At 47.5% G+C, this 15,571-nt stretch overlaps 1 pseudogene; it reads left to right on the top strand.

The window, feature by feature from the left end:
• The first annotated feature begins 5,226 nt into the window (after positions 1-5,226).
• Positions 5,227-14,936, top strand: LOC139177227 (putative killer cell immunoglobulin-like receptor like protein KIR3DP1; annotated as a pseudogene).
• The last annotated feature ends 635 nt before the right edge of the window (positions 14,937-15,571 follow it).

Genomic DNA, 15,571 nt, shown 5'->3' with positions numbered 1-15,571 from the left:
GTCAGGATTGCTTAAAGTGAAGACATTCTGGGGCTCCTGTGTTGCTACTGTCACTGTTTCCATTTTTTCCCCTAATTATCCTTATTTGTTTTTGGCCTTTAGGTTCGGGGACCAGATGTCATAATCTTCCTTCTTCTGCATGTTCACAGTGTAGACATGAACCCCAGTTATTCTTATATATCTTCTTTTAAAAAAATAATTGAATGTTAGTATTTGATGCCTGCATTCTGCAGAATCTCAATTCTTCAGCCAGCTATAGAACATGGGTTTACCTGGGTCCTGGGTGTATTTCTGCTGTGTGGCACCAATGCCTGGTACAGAGTAGGTCTCTGCAATAATTTATGAACTGATCAAAGGTGAGAAGTAAATTCCATTCCTGTAGGGGACAGGGAAAATAAAGTTCTGAGTCTTATTTGGAGCCAAACTGTCCAGGGCTGATTCAGAACGAGAACCTTGGTCCCACCCTCTGGAGCAGGGGGTTAGACCAGGCAGAAAGAGAAAGAGCTGAGACCTCATGTCTGGGCTGAGATGCCTCCTAAGCCCTGCCTGGAGACATCAGAGCAAGGTCCACGGAGGGGCCACACCCTGTTGTGAGTCCATGGCCGTGGGAACCCTGAGGGGTGGCGGCAGCCCCCCAGGGACCACATCCTGTTTGTCCTCTAGGGCCCCGTGGTCTCCTCATCTGTACAGGGCAGGGGCAGGGGCAGCTGGGCACTCAGAGCTGTAGACATGCCTTCCATCTTCTCTGAGCTTCTTCTCCTTGGCCAGTTGTGCAGAGCAGGGAGGGCACTGCAGGGGGGCACATGATACCCACCCTGCCCCCAGTTCACGGGAACCTCAGGGTTCAGACAGCGTGAGGGGCCAGGGATTCTGATGGGGAGAGAATTGGCCCAAGCTTTCGGCGGCAAATCTTTCACTTCCAGGGCTGAGTCTGGGCCAGAGGACCCCTAACCCTGCAGGTGAGTCCTCCTGGGTCTCCTGGGACCCATATCTCACTTGAGTCCCAGGAAGTTGGTAGGGGGCAAGGTCATGGCACTGGGATTCTAGAGTGATGCTGGTGAAACCTGGAAGGGCTCATGAGATGAGCTGGGGAGTGAGGGGTGGGGAAGTCCTGGGACTCAGCCTCTGATTTCCTTCCAGGGACCTTCCACAAACCCACCATCTGGGCTGAGACTCTTTTGTGCAGCTCGGGTTCCCATGTGAATACACCCTAGGCAGAGTTGGAATGTGAGAGTGAGTACACAGACCATCAGGGAGTATGCTGCAGTTGGCCTGCATTATTTGGAGAAGGAAATGGCAATGCATTCCAGTATTCTTGTCTGCAAAATCCCATGAACATTGGAGCCTGCCAGCCTACCGTCCATAGGGTTGCAAAGAGTCGGACACGGCTGAGTGACTTCATTTTCTTTCATCTTGTTTTAAAATTTATTTATTTTACTGGTTCCATTTTTTAATCTCATCATATACATATTTTATTGAAGTGTAGTTGACTTACAATGTTTCAGGTGTACAGCAAGGTGATTTTCAGTTATAAAGCACACAAACATTATTTTTCAGATTATTTTCCATTTTAGGTTATTACAAGATATTGACTATAGTTCTCCATGCTATACAGTAAATCTTTTTTGCTTGTTGCATACAGTTTTTAAAAAATTAGAAATCTAGCATTGTATTCATACTTCTATTTTTTTTCTTTTTTTTAATTTTATTTTTAAACTTTACAACATTGTATTAGTTTTGCCAAATATCGAAATGAATCCACCACAGGTATACCACGTCAGTGTTATGCTACACTGAGAGTGAAAGCATGATGCCAAAATCCCACCATGTCCATGATAAAAGTAAATGGAAAACAATGGCAATGTTAATTGTGGGAGGAAATATTGAATCACATTATTTTACTGGTGGGCTTTCCTGGTGACTCAGATGATAAAGACTCTGCCTGCAACACAGGAGACCTGAGTCGATCCCTCAGTTGGGACGATCTCCTGGAGATGGAAATAGCAACCCACCCCAGCATTCTTGCCTGGAGAACCCCCATGGACAGAGGAGTCTGGTGGGTTGCAGCCCATGGGATCACAAAGAGTCAGACATGACTAAGGGCCTAAACTATTCTCAAGGCTCTGAACTTAAAAGGTATAACACTTTCCCATTCGTATAGAGATAAAAAGTGGCAGAACAGACAGAACCTTTTGCATTGTCAGGGGCTTAATGACCAGATCTGCATGGACAGCTTCAAGAACAAAGGATTCCAGGATTAAAAGATTTCCACAGTGGAGGGGACGTAAGTATAGCTATGGCTGATCCATGCTGATGTATGGCAGAAACCATCACAGTATTGTAATTGCCCTTTAATTAAACGTGAATAAATTAAGGGGGAAAAAAGCTTGCAACAGGGCTTCCCTGCTGGTCCACTGGTTGGGAATCTGCCTGCCCATGTGGGGGACATGGGCCCGATCCCAGGACAGAGATTCCACATGCCTTGGGGCTGTTAAGCCAGTGGGCCTCAAGCCCATGTGCCTAGAGCGGGTGCTCCACAACAAGAGAAGCCACAGCGATAAGAGACCCTGCACACAGCAAAGAGCAACCCCCCTGCCCACAACTAGAGAAAGCCTGTGCACAGCGAAGAAGACCCAGCACAGCCATTAACTAGTTAATTAAAACACTGCAACAACCAGCAACACCTCCTCCTGTTTTAGTGTGTGTGTGTCTGTGTGTGTGTGTGTAAGTGTGAAAGTGTGAGTTCACACATGGGTGTTTAATGTGTATTGTTCTCTTTTCTTGGAATTTTCTTCCTCATGGGCTAGGGTTATTTTACATTCAGTAAACACTGTTTGACCATCCCTCTCATTCCCCAGAAAGCCCATCTAAGTCAGGTAAGATGATTCTATGGGGCACAAGTTCACGATCTCCTTGGCCTGCTGGCTTTCCAATAAAGTCACTATTCCTTTCCTGAAGACCTCATCACTCTGTCCCTTGACAAACAACGTGAGGTTGGACTCAGAGCACATTCATGAGACATTAGCAGAGATGTCGTTCATTTTAGAGAAAATCCATAGACGTCACTCTCACAATTGATATCTGTGGTTTAAAAGAAGATACGCAGATGGCCAACAGGCATATGAAAAGATGCTCAGCATTGCTCATTAGTAGAGAAAGGCAAATCGATACTGCAAGGAGGCACCACCTCATAGCGATCAGAATGGCCATCATTAGACAGTTGATGAATAATAGATGCTGGAGAGGGTGTGGAGAAGAGGGAAATCCCCTTACACTGTTGGGGGAGTGGAAACTGGTGCAGCCACTGCGGAAAACAGTATGGAAGTTCCTCAAAAAAAGTAAAAACAGAGTTTCCATGTGGTCCAACAATTCCAGTCCCGAGCATACATCTAGAAAAAACACTATACCTTGAAATGATTCATGCACCCCTATGCCTATAGCAGCAAAACTTACAATAGCCAAGACATGGGAACAGCCTAATTGTCCATTGACAGATGATTGGATAAAGAAGATGTATATGCTTATACAGACAGAGAATGGAATACCACTCAGACATTAAAAAAATGAAATCATGCCATTTTCAGCAGCGTGGATGAACCTGGAGATTAACATATTAAGTGAAGTAGACAGAAAGAGAAAGACAATATACTGTGATATCACCCATGTGTGGAATCTAAAAGGAACATATCAATGAAACAGGAACAGACTCACAGACATAAAGAACAGGCTTGTGGTTGCCAAGGAGGGAAGGACTGGGAGCTTGGGATTAGCAGATGAAATCTATTTATACACAGAATGGATAAAGAATGAGGTCCTACAGTATGGCACAGGGAATTTTATTCAGTATCCTGGCATAAATCATAAAGGAAAGAATATATATGTCGAGCTGAATCAATGTGCTATACAGCAGAAATGAACTATACTACAACAATTTTTTTAATTTTTAAAAATTTGTGGTTTCTATATCTGCAATGAAACATTAATGGCAGTAAAAATGCACAAACTGAAATGACAAAGAATACAGATCAATTCTGAAACATGATATTAAGTAAATAAGAGGAAATTTTAAGAAGAGCGATTGTACTGTTACTCCATTACATACATAATGATCAAGAGGAGACCAGATTTATTACTTACAAAGCACCATTAATCTTAACGACCCCCAACCCCAGAAAAATGGTGTGGAATCACTGCCCTTACTGAGGTTCTTTCCTGTCTATGAACAACCACTGAACAGGGTGTATGTCTGCCCTTGGAGTCCTGAAACAGCTGGGCCATTTTGCCCCAGTTTGGAGTTGATTGTTGTGGACACGCCCCTCTCTCCAGCATTCTGCAGCTTGGAAGTTTCTACTTGACATATTTGTGTACCTTTGAGTATCTAGGAAGTAAGGTTGTCCACCTTTTCCAGCAGAACAAATCCCCCTCCCAAAAAAACACCACAGTCATCTTTACACACATTATCTTTGTGTACATGTGTGGTCCTTGGATTGGAAAGGGAGGAAGAGAGAGAGATAGAGAGTGTTGTGTGTGCGAAGTTTCCACTCACAGTCACGAAATAATTTCAGATGAAGAAGAGTCAGAGAAAGACAAATATCACATGATATCATTTATTTGTAACATCTAAAAAAAATGAACTTATTTACAAAACAGACTCACAGAGAATGAACTTACGGTTACCAGGGGAATAGTGTCAGGGGGAGGTTAAATTGGAAGTTTGGGACTGACATATACACACAGCTATATTAAAAACGCATGACCACAGGGACCTACTGTATAAAACAGAGAATTCTACCTAATATTCTGTAACTACCTAAGTGGGAAAAGAATTTGAAAAGCAATAGACGCATGTATATGTATCCCTGATTCACTTTGTTGTACATCTGAAACTAACACAGTTAGTTTCTTTATCACATATATTAAAATATAGAATTTTTTCATATGTTCAAAGAGCCATAATACGCATGTCTGGTCCTCCCATAACCCAGCAGGATGGTATGGGGAGAAGGAGGGTTCATGATAGGGAACACTTGTACCTGTCCCAGATTCAAGTTGATACATGGCAAAAACCAATACAATATTGTAAAGTTAAAAAATAAAAGAAAATAAAGGGGAAAATAGGGGAAAAAAAGAATGCAGAATAAAAGTATTAATGAGTCTTTAATTGGCAACCTGAACTGAGCCTGACATACGAGGTGGGAACATGTGATTTCTCTTCTTTGAAGAGTTAAGGTTAATGAGATTTATCATGAGCTTGGGAAAAGCATCCTGCATGGGATACACTGAATCACCGTTACTACTTCCTAAAGGCAGCAAGATCTGTCTGAATCCTCTTAGGTTTATAGTGTTTAGGGAAACAAAAAGTGACGATCGGGTCATGAGGCATGCTCCGTGATGCGGCTCAGGTCAGACTTCCATCCCTGGAGTGAGAAGAGGCTGGCCATCTTCCCATGTGACATGACCCAGGCTGACTGTAACAACACCGCCCGCTTCCGCATCCTGTGCCTCTGTCAGCTTTGCTCAGTTCTGCCTCCTGTCTCACAGAAGCAGAGCCATGTGCCCCACACTCCTCAGCCTCCTGAGTCTCGGTGAGTCCAGAAAGACACAGTCGGAGAGGGTTATGGTGGAAATCAGGGGGTCTTCACACCACTGACCAGGTTCCCTGGATGAGGGTGCAAGGAGCCTGGGGTCCATCAGGACAAGCCATTTCTGACAGGCTTTTCCTTCTAGGATTCTGTGTGAGTCTGAGGATCTGGGCAGCTGTGGGTGAGTCCTCCCCATCCCTTATTTCTCTGTTGAGCAGAGTAGTTGGGGCTGATGCAGATGACACTGGGGGCTGGGGTGAGACCCCTGTCAGTACAGCGAGAGCCGTGTGTCCTGTGGATCCCAGGTCCTCCTATTGGCCTTGATAGTCATCTTTGCTCTCACCAGAGGTTAGCCCAGCTCTGGACTCTGGACCTGAAGGCACAGTGTGAAGTCTGGGAGCTGGGAGCTAGGCCCACTTAGTGCCATTTCTATCATGAGAGGGGAGCAAGAGGCTGAAGCCCACAGACCCTCCCCTACAAGCTGGCTCCTGGCATCTCCAACTGGCCCTTAACAACAGGATCTGTAGGACCGCCCGCTAGACCTGACCCCAGGGAGGGTCTGGTCATCAGGCAGGGCCACTTGGACCTTGTCACACATTTGATGTGGGTTAGCTAACAAAGGAGCGAGGTTCAAGGTTTACTTCCTTCTTTTTAGTCTAGTGGCTTTTTCACTGCTTTGTTGTGTTAGTGTTAGTCAGTCATGTCCAACTCCTTTCGACCCCATGGACTGTAGCTCACCAGGCTCCTCTGTCCATGGGATTCTCCAGGCAAGAATATGGAGGTGGTTGCCATTTCCTTATCCAGGGGATCTTGCCATCTCAGGGACTGAACCCTGGTCTCCTGCCTTGCAGGAAGATTCTTTACCGTTTTGAGCTACAACAAATGCAACAGGGAAGTCCTTTTGCTTCTTCTCCATGCATCAATTTTTCTGTGGTATTTTATTTTGCCTTCATTGTGCAGCTTGTGGGTCTTTCCAGGATCACAGTTTCAACTTGGGCCCTTGGCAGAGAAAGTGCCAAGTCCTAACCACTGGACAGCCCAGGTTTTTTATGTTTTGAGAGAAAGGTTCTCAACATTTTGTCAACCCAAAGAGTGATTCATGTCTGGAGAATTTCCATGATGTCCATCCTGGATTGACTGTGTCTCTGTCTGTCCCCAAGCCCCGGGTGTCCTTGAGCATCAGGGTGATGCACTTTAGGGGAGAAGAGTTTGAAGAATTAAAGGGGAAGCCCACCCACGAGGGCTGTGGGGAGAGCTGACTGTTCCCATTTTCTACTCAAAGCCTGTGTCTCCTTCTCTCCTAGGTAAATATGAGAAGCTGTCTTTGTCCTCCTGGCCAAGCCCCGTGGTTCCCTTAGGACAGACTGTGACTCTTCAGTGTCACTCCCATTCTCCACTTAAGAGATTCAGACTGTTCAAAACAGATGGGAAAAGGCATTTGCCTGAGCTCCAAGGACATCATTTCAATAACTTCACCCTTGGCCCGGTGACCGGAGAACATGCCGGGTCCTACACATGTTCTGAAGCCTACTGGTCTGCACCCAGTGACCCCCTGCAGATTGTGGTCTCAGGTAGGAGGGGTCCAGCCCAGCCCAGTACAGCCGTGCCTGCAGGCAATCCTACCCTAGGTCCACTTGCCCATGCAGAGCAAGACTTCCTCAGGACTCCCAGCCAGGACCAAACCAGGGAAAGAGAACCCACTCTGAGCGTTTAAACTCGGGGTGTAGAATAGAGGGATGGGGTGCCCCAAGGCAGGAAGGAGGAGCCTCCCTAGGCATGAGTTAGACAGGATGCTGCCACTGCCTACCAGCAGGGAGGATGGGGCAGGACCCTGATCCAGCACCTGCCACCTGGTAGGGAGCTATAATCCCATTTGAAGGAGCTGGAGCCCCAGGGAGAAGTCCCAGGAATGTCTCAGAGGCATGAGGTGGGGACACAGATGGGGAAATGTTCCCTTTTCTCCACCTCCACCCCAACGTCCTGCACTCAGCACCCACATTCTAGATGAGTGTGAAGGGAGCCAGGGTATGCATCCTCAGACCCACCCCAGCCCCCACCACACATATTAGGGATGGGATGAAGCTCAGAGCATGGTAACGCACTCCAGTATTCTCAACTGGAGAATCCCATGGGCAGAGGAGCCTGGCTGGCTACAGTCCATGGAGTTGCACAGAGTCGGACTCAACTGAAGTGACTGAGTAAGCATGCATGAACCTGAGAGCAGATCCAACAGCTAAAGAGCTTAGAATGAGCACAGAGGAGGCAGAGGTCTTGAACAAAAAGAAACATGAGCCAAAACCCTAGAACAAGGCTAAAGAGAATGCAACAAAACACACAGGAAGGGTAGTTGGCTCCGCTGGTAAATGGGGAGGACTTTTACACCTTCAGATGTCAGGGGAAGGGCCAAGGTGGGTGACTTTGAAGCTCACAACCTCTTTGCTCCTAGGTATGTTCACAAAACCCTCCATCTCAGCCCACCCAGGGCCCCTTGTGCAGCAGGGACAGAATGTGACCCTCCACTGTCACTCACTGGTGATGTTTGACAAGTTTATCCTGCACCAAGAAAACAGCACAGGGCATTTCCAGAGACGTGGAGAGATGCTCACTGGTGGGTATGCCTCAGCTGACTTCATCATTGGCCCCATGACTTTGGCGAGTGCAGGCACCTACAGATGCTATGGCTCTCTCAGACACTCCCCCTATAAGTGGTCAGCTCCCAGCGATCCTGTGGACATCATCATCACAGGTGGGTGTGGCCAGACCAGTCCCTTCTGCTCTCTGTGTCACAGATGGACTGGTGTCCAGTCCAGCATCAGTACCGAGAGAGAATGACAGGCATGCAGAGACACTCACAAACTCGGGAGAGGGAACAAACCAGAGAGATGAGGTGTGAACACGGAAGGGAAAAGAGAACAGAGTCCCTGCCATGTGCTAAGGAGAAGACACAGCCGGTGACAGGCTGAAGGAGCAAGAACGTGAAAGAACGACCAATGGAGAAAAATGTACCAGAGCAGGGACCCAGGCAATTCCCCGCTCAGGCAGCCAGTGATGGTTGGTTAAGGGGTTGGTTTCCCACTTTCATGTCAGAGCTCCCTTCCTCTGTCAGCAGCACACTGTGGTACCAGACGCCCTTGCAGTCTGGCCCCTGGGTGATCGAGATGGAGGTCAACACCCTGACATTGCTCAGCTCGCGGTTTAACATGTCCTTCTGCACAAAGAGAGTGGAGAGGTCCCTCCAGCCCTCTGAGCTAAGGAGTCCCTTCCAGCCCCTGGGGGTGGGCAGGGCAGCAGTGAACACGCCCTCAAGAAAGAGGTGGTCAAAGATCCTGTGAGATTCTGGCAATTTTCACTCCATAGTCTCTTCTTCTGGGTCAATGCTATGTTTTCTGATGGTCCCCAGCAGTAGTTAGTAGTCTGTTTATTTAGTAGTAGTTTGTTTATTTCACTTTTCACCTTCATGCATTGGAGGAGAAAAGGGCAACCCACTCCAGTGTTCTTGCCTGGAGAATCCCAGGGAGCCTGGAGGCTGCCATCTATAGGGTCGCACAGAGTCAGACAGGACTGAAGTGACCTAGCAGTTTATTTAGTTAGTAGTCTGTTTATTTCAAGAGAACAGCACATCTGGTTGATTTTTGAAACTTATTTTATCTTATTATGTTTGTTGAAGTCTAGTTGATTTTATTTTTTTTTCTAGTTGACTTTAGATGTTGTTAATTCCTGTTGTACAGCAGAGTGATTCAGTTATTCATATACATATATTCTTTCTTTAAAAAAGGATATTAAATGACAGTCCATTTAAAAATTATTTATTTTTTAAAAGGATTTTAAATGACACTCCCTTTTTAAAGTTATTTCTGAACTTTTCCCTGTGCTGGGTACCCCCTACGGTAGGTCTTTCTCTCCTGGCGGTGGGCGGCCTTCGCATTGCAGTGCTGCTCTTGTTTTGCACACTTTGGGCTTTAGTCTTATACTTAGGACTAGAGATACTTTGTGCTCTAAGATCAAGATCTCCTCCTTCCAGGTCTGTCCAAGAAACCCTCTCTCTCAGCCCAGGGGGGCCCTGTGGTGAGGTCTGCAGCTCCTTGTGACCTTGGTCTGCAGCTCCAAGAGCACCTTTGACCAGTTCCATCTGCTCAGGGAAGGGGAGGACCTTGAGCACCTTCTTGCTGGAGGGCAGGGCCCCCGCGGAGCACTCCAGGCAGAGTTCCCTCTTGGTCCTGGGACCCCAGCCCACAGCGGGATCTACAGGTGCTACAGCTCCTTCACTCGCTCTCCCTACTTGTGGTCAGACTCCAGCAACCCACTGTTCCTGTCTGTCACAGGTGAGGAACCTCTTCCTGGCCTATGCTTTGTTGTTCCTGTTCAGTCGCTATGTTGTGTCCAACTCTTTGCCACCTTGTGGACTGCAGCACGACAGACTCCTCTGTCCTTCACTCTCTCCTCCTCATGGATCACAGCTTTGTAGTGGTGAAGGGGCCCTCATACCTCAGTGAAGCTATGAGCCAGTCATGCAGGGCCACCCAAGCCTGAAGGGTCATAGTGAAGATTCATGACAAAATGTGGTCCCTGGAGGAGGAAATGGCAACCCATTCCAGTATTCTTGCCTGGAGAACCCATGAAGAGTACCATGCTTTACAATACACTAAATCACATTGCGGTGGCCCAAAAGGCTGTTTGGCTTTTTCCACAGTACCTTATGTATCACTGAGCTCTATCTCAAGGTCTCTGTGCTGGTGTCAGGGGACCTTAGGGCTTCTGGAGAAATGGAGGCAATGAGAACCAGAGAGGAGCACAGATGGTAGATGGCATCTCAACCCTCTTCCACCTCCTGTATGGATGCTCCACATCAGAGTCCTGGCTATCCAAGAAAATAAAGAAAAGGGTCAGGGCACAACAAGGAGGAGGAGAGGCTGGGCTCATTCGGGAGGATCAGGATTGTATTGGCCCCTTGCTCTTAATGTTTTCCCAGTAGCACCTTTGATGTGCAGGTGATTTTCCAATTAGGGAGCATTGATACTCTAGAGCAGAGAGGATGTCTCTTGCTTACAGCTGTCTCTCATCGCCAGGCATATCCTTCCCGCCTCCTTCCACCATCTCTTCTCTGGGATGGAAGGTCTACTCAACGCATTCATGGTGAGGGACCAGAAGCTCTCTCCTCCCCCATCAGTGCTCTGAGAGATGACAGAGTCAAGGACAGGCAGGAGGTCAACATTCCAGAAACAAAAGTCCTCCTATGGGGGTGCGGGTGGCAAGGAAAGTTACTGTTCACCCCTTCTGGCTTTTTTCCCCAAGGATCCACTACAAGTACTTGCCCATCAATCATGGATCCACACACCACAGAAGGTAAGCAAGACGGTCTCCGATCTCAGCAAATTTCTGAGAAGACAGAGGGTCCCTGTGTGAGTGTTCATTCTACCATCTCCCAGTTGTGACTTTGGGCTCCTCAACATCCCTGTCATGTCAGCATTTGAGATCATGGTCTGTATTAGAACCAGAGAGGGCATTGAGTTTCTCATTCTCTGGGACTGGGAATTTCTAAAGTGAACAAAGCGAGACCAAGTGATTTGACCCCATGCTTAAGGGAGATGCTTACCCTCCCTCCACCAGTATCTTTGGGGAAGGATGGGGGGGGAGGGGCAAGGGGAGAGTTTTAGGGAGCACCTTCATATGTGCTATTCCTCTGTTAGTGTTTTATGAACTAAACATTCCACAGTTCAGAAATAGAAGTGTCATGTCTTCTTGAGGATTCCATTCCAGGTATATGTGCATGGAGGGGGAAATATAGGGAGGATTAAAGCAGTCCCCATTCATGCAAAATCACCATGCCTTGTCACATGGGGCAGCAGAGATAAACTGCATAGGTGCCTGGGGGACCTGGTTTCAGTACTCTGCTGGTCTTCCATGGCCTCTTTACTTCATCCACTGCTAGCATCTCTCCTGGATGTTGTGATACCTCCTGGGAAGTGGAGACCATACTGATCAGGTTGAAAGCTGCTGACACGCTTTGACACAAGGATACAATAACTCCTGTGTGTAGGGGCAGGGTGGATGCAACGAATAACCAGACCTTCTTCCCTTTGATCGTTGGCAGAAGCACGGCTTCCTCAAGGCCACTCCAGCCAGCTGCACCTTCTCCTTCAGCTCTCCATAGCCTTCATCTATACCAGCATCTTCCTCGCTGTTCTTGTCTGTCACTGGTTACCCATAAAGTAAGTATGAAGAGCCAAGCTGTCACTGGTGTTCTCCCACAATCATAAGTCTGAAGGAGGGAAGCACAGTGTAATCTGACACAGGGGGAGGTGGGCTGATAGCAGAGAATGACGTTTTCACTTCCTGTAGGTTAAAAAGTGATTTCCATTGTTGTACTCCCTGAATGAATATATTCCAGAAACCCATGGAACCCTGTTCTATTTATGAAAATATGTGTTAATTTATTCTTAGCTGCATCAGGTCTCAGCTGCAGCATGAGGGATCCTCACTGCTGTGCTGGGGTGCAGTTCAAGGCTCCAGAGCTCGTGGGCTCAGCAGTTGCAGCATTGAGGATAGTTGCTTCAAGGCATGTGGGATCTCAGTTCTCCCACCTAGGATAGAACCCACACTCTCTGCACTGGAAGGTTGACCCTTTATCCCTGGGTCCCCAGGAACATTCCAAGGCCTGTTCTGCCCTTCAACCACAGCCATCCATTCTTCTCCCCTTTATGATCTCGGGAATCTGCTGATACGCATTAGACGATGGTCCATAACAGAATATGTAGGATGGACTTCTTGGGTTTCAACAGATTCCTGAGAGAGTCTGTCAGAGGCTGGGCTTGTATAGGGGATTTTTTTTTAATTTAGTGGAGTAGACAGACTCAGCACCCCTGCTTTTTTGGCTTTGATGTCCCCACCAAAGATATGGAGGTCTAGAAGAATCGCCCCCACCCCAAGAGCCTTGACTCTCTTCCATTCGCAGATGTTGCCATCATGGAAGGAGAGCCCAAAGAAGACAGAACAGTGAATGGTGAGGTGAGTCCTTCCACCCAAACCCTTGCCATAGCCTGAACCCCTCCAATGCCCAATGCCCCAGCCTTCAAAGATCACATTTCATTCCATCATTCACATCTCCTTCCTCTCAGGACCCATCAGCAGAGGATGTGATATTCGCCCACTTGAACCACAGGACCCTCTCTGAGACAGTGTTCACTCCTGAGCCTCATGCACCTCTCTGCTGAGACTACTATCTATGAGGAATTCGATGCAAACCAAGACCATGCTGACCCTGACCTGGCCCCATCCTTTGAGCACACAGAATGTTAAAAATTGAAGAGCTACATCTCTTTTTAAAGGGGTTCCTGCATGGGCACTCCTTCTCCTCCTCCAAAGCAGCCCTGCAGCTCTGAGGAGAACAGTGGAGTAAAACAATTATAGGATAGTCTCCAAAAATCCCACCACCTCTTAGTAATCCCCTGGGTCTTCTAATACTCTGTTTTAACTATGTAACCTTTTGGGAGAAGTTATTCTAATCAATTGCACATACTGGGTAGCTTACCATGATCATCCTACTTTTTCAAAAATTCCAGTAAAGCATAACAATTTGCAAGTTGAGTCTTCAAATTATTCAGTTTAAAATAAAATAAATCAATTAAAAAAAAACTGTGTTCAGTAATAGCTTACAAAAATGAACTTGTTTACAAGACAGAAACAGACTTGTAGACTTAGAGAACAAACTTAGAGTTACAGAGGGGAAGGATGAGGGGAGAGATAGATTGGAAGTTTAAGATTGACATGTGCAGACTGCTATATTTAAAACAAAATGCTTCCCATGAAACAATAACAAAAGCAATGCAAGTTGGCCAAATAAAAAGATGAAGTATATTCTGTTTGAGATATCCAGTGTGGTGCCTCTTGCCACATGAGGCTGTGTGTCTGCCTGCTAAGTCGATTCAGTCATGTCCAACTCATGGCGGCCCCATGACGTTGTGTAGCTCTCTAGGCGCCTAGGTGCATGGGATTCTCCGGGCAAGAATCCTGGAGATGGGTTGCCATTCCCTTCTCAAGGGGATCTTCTTGACCCAGGGATCGAACCCACGTCTCTCGTATCTCTTGCATTGGCAGGCAGATTCTTTACCACTGAGCCATTGGGGAAGGCCCCTCGGCCTTTTCCCAGCCGTGTGCACTGAGGATGCTGGGGTTCCAGGGGTAGAAACAAGACAACAAGATGCCCCTAGTCTGGATCTGCACTGGCCGATAAAGTACTTACCCAGCCACGAGGTACAGACAATGACTCTACGAAGTAAAGCATTCAGTTCTTCAGTCACACCCACATTTCAAGTGCTCAGGAGCATCATGTGGCCAGGTGCCAAGGTGCTGGACAGAGCAGATGTTTTAAAAGGCCCTCATCACAGATAATACTACTGGACATTCCACGCCAGATCAGTGAGGGCTGCAGAGAGAACACCTGCCCCAGCGAGGCTTTGCACATGTTGTGTTAATCCATCGATATTCACGTGTTTAGTCTTTTTTGCTTCTTTTCTCCAAAGCCAAGGATTTGAGAATCTTGTGCCTTTTAAGTTATCAACTGTTGGCACAATGTGGCTTGGCTCAACCAAGCAGAGGGCTGAAGAGGATAACACCATGAGGACCCCGGTGTGAACTGAGTGGCAAATGGGATGAAAATCAAGCTCCACGGAGCCTTAGTTGCTCACTGAGCTCTCTGTGTGTGATGTCTCTCCTGGCTTAGAACTAAACCGACCAAGAACTCTTTTACCAAGAAATGTCAGGATCGCTTAAAGTGAAGACATTCTGGGGCTCCTGTGTTGCTACTGTCACTGTTTCCATGTTTCCCCTAATTATCCATTGGTTTTGTGTGGTTTTTTTTTCTTTTTTTTTTCTTGCCTCTAGGTGAGGGACCAAAGTCATGATCTTCATTTTTCTGAATGTTCACAGTGTAGATTTGAACCCCAGTTGTTCTCAGATTACTTCTTTAAAAAAAAAAAAAAAAAGATAATTGAATGTTAGCATTTGATGCCTTCATTCTGCAGAATCTGAGTTCTTCAACCACACACAGAAGATGGGTGTACCTCGGTCATGGGTGTATTTCTGCTGTGTGGCACCAATGCCTGGTACACAGTAGGTGCTCTGCAATAATTTATGAACTGACTGAAGATGAGAAGTAAATTCCATTTCTGGAGGGGACTGGGAAAATAAAGTTCTGAGTCTTATTTGGAGCCAGGCTGTCACAGCTGACTCAGGACGAGAAACTGGGTCCCACCCTCTGGAGCAGGGGGTCAGACCAGGCAGAAAGAGAAAGAGTTGAGACCTGAGGTCTGGGCTGAGATGCCTCTTGAGCCCTGCCTGGAGACATCAGAGCCAGGTCCACGGAGGGCCTGCCCCCTGCTGTGAGTCCACAGCGGTAGGAACTCTGAAGGGTGGCAGCAGGCCTCCAGGGACCACATCCTGTTTGTCCTCTAGGGCCCCATGGTCTCCTCATCTGTACAGTGTGGGGGCAGGGGTGGCTGGGCGCTCAGAGCTGCAGACATGCCTTCCATCCTCTCTGAGCTTCTCCTCCTTGGCCAGATGTGCAGGGCAGGGAGAGGACTGCAGGAGGGCACAGGACACCCACCCTGCCCCCACCTCACGGGAACTTCAGGGCTCAGACAGCTTGAGGGGCCAGGGATCCTGATGGGGAGAGAATCAGCCCAAGCTTTCAGTGGCAAATCTCTCACTTGCAGGGCTGAGTCTGGGTGAGAGGTCCCGAACCTTGCAGGTGGGTCCTCCTGGGTCTCCTGGGACCCATATGTCACTTGAGTCACGGGAAGTTGGTAGGGGCCGAGGTGGGAGACCTGAGATTCTAGAGTGATGCTGGTGAAACCTGGAAGGGCTCCTGAGATGAGCTGGGGAGTGAGGGGTGCGGAGATTCTGGGACTCAGCCTCTGACTTCCTTCCAGGGCCTTCCACAAACTCACCATCTGGGTTCAGGCTCTTTGGGGCAGCTCAGGGTGCCCATGTGA

This window comes from Bos indicus, chromosome 18 (assembly GCF_029378745.1).
Source record: "Bos indicus isolate NIAB-ARS_2022 breed Sahiwal x Tharparkar chromosome 18, NIAB-ARS_B.indTharparkar_mat_pri_1.0, whole genome shotgun sequence".
Taxonomy (NCBI): domain Eukaryota; kingdom Metazoa; phylum Chordata; class Mammalia; order Artiodactyla; family Bovidae; genus Bos; species Bos indicus.
This window is presented reverse-complemented; position numbering and strand designations above follow the sequence as displayed.